The sequence below is a fragment of the Topomyia yanbarensis genome, chromosome 3 (genome assembly GCF_030247195.1).
Source record: "Topomyia yanbarensis strain Yona2022 chromosome 3, ASM3024719v1, whole genome shotgun sequence".
In the NCBI taxonomy this organism is placed as follows: Eukaryota; Metazoa; Arthropoda; class Insecta; order Diptera; family Culicidae; genus Topomyia; species Topomyia yanbarensis.
The window spans coordinates 18,768,288-18,772,723 of NC_080672.1; the positions used below are offsets into that span (position 1 = coordinate 18,768,288).

Below are 4,436 nucleotides of genomic sequence, written 5' to 3' on the forward strand. Positions count from 1 at the left end.
TGCTTGTAATGTGTAAGTCTTCAATTTCTTTTTCTTGTTCTTCTGTACAGTTTACCGTTACGAAAATTTGGTTTTACTCCTTCAACCAAATTTTCGTAAAATAAGCTGGGGTGTTATGTAGCGATCACGTGTATCAGATTTTAAAATAGCTTCCTATTCAGTAACTCCCGTGCCCTGCTGTAAAGATAGGTTGTTCACTTCTTCCATCTCCTATGATGAAGAATGAATACCGGGCGGCTAGAACAAATGTTCTGCTTGCGTGCAAGCCAAACGACGTTTCTCTCCATGTCGTTTTCTCTTTGCTATAGCGCGGACGTTGAACTTACAGGCGATACGAGGTGCCGACTTATTTGTCATGTTCTTGTTTCCCCAACTATTGGATCCGAAGATCACTAAAAATTGGGTGGATGAAATGGTTAGATGCAAAATACCAAAGGGGAAACGAGATGTGGTTCGATCCCGATCGGTACCAAATGAGTTCGTAATGTAATTTCCGGTTTCAAAAACCCAAAACTCGTTAATCTGAGGATTCACAGTCTCCCTGTTCAACCATTTCAAGTTACTCAGTGGAAGAAGTTAGAGTGTGCTTGGTAGTGTCGTGATTTCGTTGAGGTTTGTCTCTGTACATGAGATTCAATTAATTCTTCAAAGTTGTAAAAGTACTGCTTCATTCTCATAGGGTTAGCGCAATTAGGAGATCAGTGAATGTGTGGAGACTTTGCGGGCAAGTGCGAGGAAACAGAGAGGTAAAAAATGCTAAATCATTGGGTGTTGAAAACAATAAGCTCGAACCGTCGGCTAGCCGTGCGACGGCTTTTAATTCCAGATTTTGCGCCTGGCGAAGCTACCACCGCACCGCCAGCAAAGATCATCCCACCTCCTGCCACCACACTCTGGATTCAAGTTTCCAATCGAGGAATTGCGTCAGTTGCAGCAAAAACTCGGACAAAAAAGCGCCGCCACGTGCGTAATGCGGCATTACTAAACGCCGTCAACCGGATCCCTAACATCCGTATTTTGATGCTGGTACGCTGTCCGGAGGTCGGACACTACCAGCAGTTAACTTAAACCTGTGCTAGGACCTCAACAACAGCCTTGGCGCTAGAAAGCGCAAAACAGCCGTTCCGTCGCTGAATCGTAATCGTCGAATTTGGTACAAGCAGCGGGTCACCAGCAGTCGTCGCCGTTGATGGTGTGAGTACGCATCGAAAGCAGTGGGAGATGGTCAGCGAATAAGTAGAGTGAGTAAACGCCTAAATTCCCTGCGCAGGGTGACAAAAGCTCGAGAATATTATAGCGTGTTTACACAGTTTCCCACCCGCACTTGTTAGGGCCCTGAACCGGCATTAGAAATGTAGAATAAGTAAATTAAGAGTAGGATGTTAGTTTGTAAAATAAATGTTGAAAGTTAGTTTGCGTGTCCTACAAGATGTTTTAGTGTTTGAAGTGATATTTTTTGTAGGTTTGTCGAATTAAAGGGTCTCATGTTTCGCGTTCGTTTCTGGTAGTTTTTCGTTTGTACTCTGGGTAGGACTGCTCGGGAAAACAGTCCCCACTCTGGTTTCTGAAGCTGGCTTGTTATTTGGTAGTTTATTAGGGATTCTGCCAGTGATGAGAACCACGAGTTGGTGTAAATTTTCGGTAAATTAGTTGCGAACTCTTTGGTTATTGGTTGGTATCGTCCTGCGAGGCGGAGTACCCTTCGGCTTTTGCGTCTGCCGTTTCGTTTTCCCCCAAATTTTAGTAAACTAACCCGCCCTGGGGTTGGGTTTCTGGTCGGGCAACCTGGAACATGACAAGTGGTCCTCGTAAGAGGTGGCGCTTAAATCACTTGTTCTGAGATCCGGGAAACGTTATAGCAGACAGATACGTAGGTACGTTTGGAGCGCGCTACATTTTGGCGTGACAAGTGGTCCTCGTAAGAGGTGGCGCTTAAATCACTTGTTCTGAGATCCGGGGTAAGCGCTATAGCAGACAGTTAGGTAGGTACGTTTGGAGCGCGCTACAATACACAGTTACGCTTTTTTGCTGCGAACAGCTCAATCCCAACTACACTAAACGCGTGAACAGTTTACGAGAGTGTGTGATATACACGTTGTTATTTTCCCATAGCATGGTTTTTGCAGTAAAATCATCGCTCTCTCATTCTATGCTTCGGAGAAGAGCGGAAGAAAATGATTTGTGCTCAGATTAATTTGCGATGATCGTTGACCAGGGCTATGATGTGCGCTGGATTCGCATGTTCGGGAAATAATAAAAACTGAAATGAGTAACTGCCACTGTTGCTCAAAAGTGCAAAACCATGTCATCTCTGCCCTTACAGTTTATGGTAATTTAAACTTAGATACTTTTACTGCGAAATACTGATATGATATCACCTGAAAGTACTGTTGATATGAGGAATGCCAGAAATGATTGGCCGACGGCTTCTATCAGACAAATGTTGAATTAACTTGTTAGCCCAATGTTCCCATATAGGTAACTTTCTCCTGCGTGTAGTGCGCTTAAATAATCATTAATCATTATTAACATTTATGAACTTATCTAGTGGCTAGAACTTGCATATCGCTGGTAAATTTAGGGTTGAGAGAACGCCGAAAGCTCAACATATTATCAACACATAATCATCACCCACACCCCACCAATTTGATGATGCTATAAACTGTTCTCTCCAATATGCAGCATGTGATCAGCAGAAAGGCGAAAAGGAAACAGGTCGTTGAGCGTGTATTAGTATTTTCAGAGCGCACATGTATCCGAGTGGAGATGTCCTTTACATGTGTATTAGTGCGGAGTCATTTTAATACTAATACTCCGGTAGTTAAATTCACTAATACATTCCCAACTGTGGGTTTGTGTAAGTTTCTGTGGTGTAATCGCCTTAATGCATTTTTGTCCCGGACCAATATCGCTTTATATGCATTATACCAGTTACAATGCAAAATTCTCATTAGAATCATGCTTATTCGCACGTAATTCATACGGTTCGCGTTTTGGGTGTACACCCCTTTTGGCCAGATCGAGGAGTCCAAAGCTTTGTCGCTATATTTCAAATCGACGCCGACTGTGAAAGACACAAACGCTAGTGTTTTTAAATCAGTGTCCTTTTTTCCAATTTTTTCACAACAGCCATGTAAACACTCGCGAACAAAGGCAGCCATATCATCTTCTGAAACCTTCGGTGCAATACGGGATACCTAATACTTGTACGCTGGTTTTGGTACTGTTTCGATGACTTTCGGTACATTTTCAATCAATCGAGTTCCAGTAGTAAGGATGAGCGCGGGTCTTCTCTCAGGCAAATCCTTAGTGACAAGTTTACGAGGGTGCTGTATATTCGGATAAAGTGATCTTGGAACCGGCGATTGGCTCGAGAGCAACCAATCTAAAATAGCTTTGACTACGAAATTGGTAGTACGAAGCTGGTCTTGTACGTCCTTGAAGCATTTATTGAAGCAATCGACTTATTCATCGTGATGATACAGTCGTCGCAAAACCATAGCAAGTTTGTTTGTCCATTGACAAAATCCATGTTGGAACGAGCCCAGTCGAAACATTTCATATGAGCCGCGCGCTCACATAAGTGGCATTTAACTATGTTAAGATTTTTTATCGGCTCTGAGCAATGATAGCAGCTTGCATCCATATCGCTGATGTGAACTGCCTTGTAAACTTCTACTCGCCCTAGGTACGGCTTTTCGATTTTGTCTCACTATGCGCCAAGTCGCAATGTGGGAAATATTTTCCGTTACCTGCGTGCAGATTGCGAAGCGAGCCTGATGTGAACAATCTGGACTTTTTCGCTGGATCTTTCACGACACAGAAACTAACAGGAAACCCTTTTAAACTTCACAATATCAAGAGTAGAAGCAAAATTCCGAGCCGATTAATGTGACAAACAACGATTAAACGGCACAAACCACGTCAAATACTAAAAATAACTGGCGCGATCGATACAAACAACTGATCGATGAAAATACGCTGTAAAAGATGAGCGAGCATTTGCTCGGCTTTAAAACCATTCTGTTTAGGTCACACCACGTACGAAAGCTCTCCGGTTCACTCTGAAGAAATTCGGCATCGGTTTTATCCCGTATTTGTCGAAAAAAATGTCGTTGGACAAAGAAAATTTAATTTTATATTGACGTCTTCAAAGTAGAGGAGGAATATTACTGGGCCGAGATGGCTTCCTTGTGGGACGACGGATGTAGCGAAGAATGGTGGAGATAGACAGTCCTGAATGCTGATTTGGAGTGTCACTCCATCGAGGTAGGAACGAAACGCGTATTTAGTGTATTTGAGTAATCGACGCGTATTTAGTGTATTTGATTTCTATGCAATTCAGACATGATTATAATACGCTGATATAATAGATGTAATATACTCATAGGATATGCTTACAGTTTGCCGCCCGTTACTACATGTTAAAGTTCATA

The 4,436-nt window shown here is 42.7% G+C and overlaps 1 long non-coding RNA gene across 1 annotated transcript; it reads left to right on the forward strand.

The window, feature by feature from the left end:
- The first annotated feature begins 375 nt into the window (after positions 1 to 375).
- On the forward strand, positions 376 to 1,395 carry LOC131692363 (uncharacterized). Its single transcript, XR_009305971.1, has 3 exons — positions 376 to 612; positions 680 to 746; positions 803 to 1,395. It is a non-coding gene; the product is annotated as an uncharacterized LOC131692363 (long non-coding RNA).
- Positions 1,396 to 4,436: the final 3,041 nt, after the last annotated feature.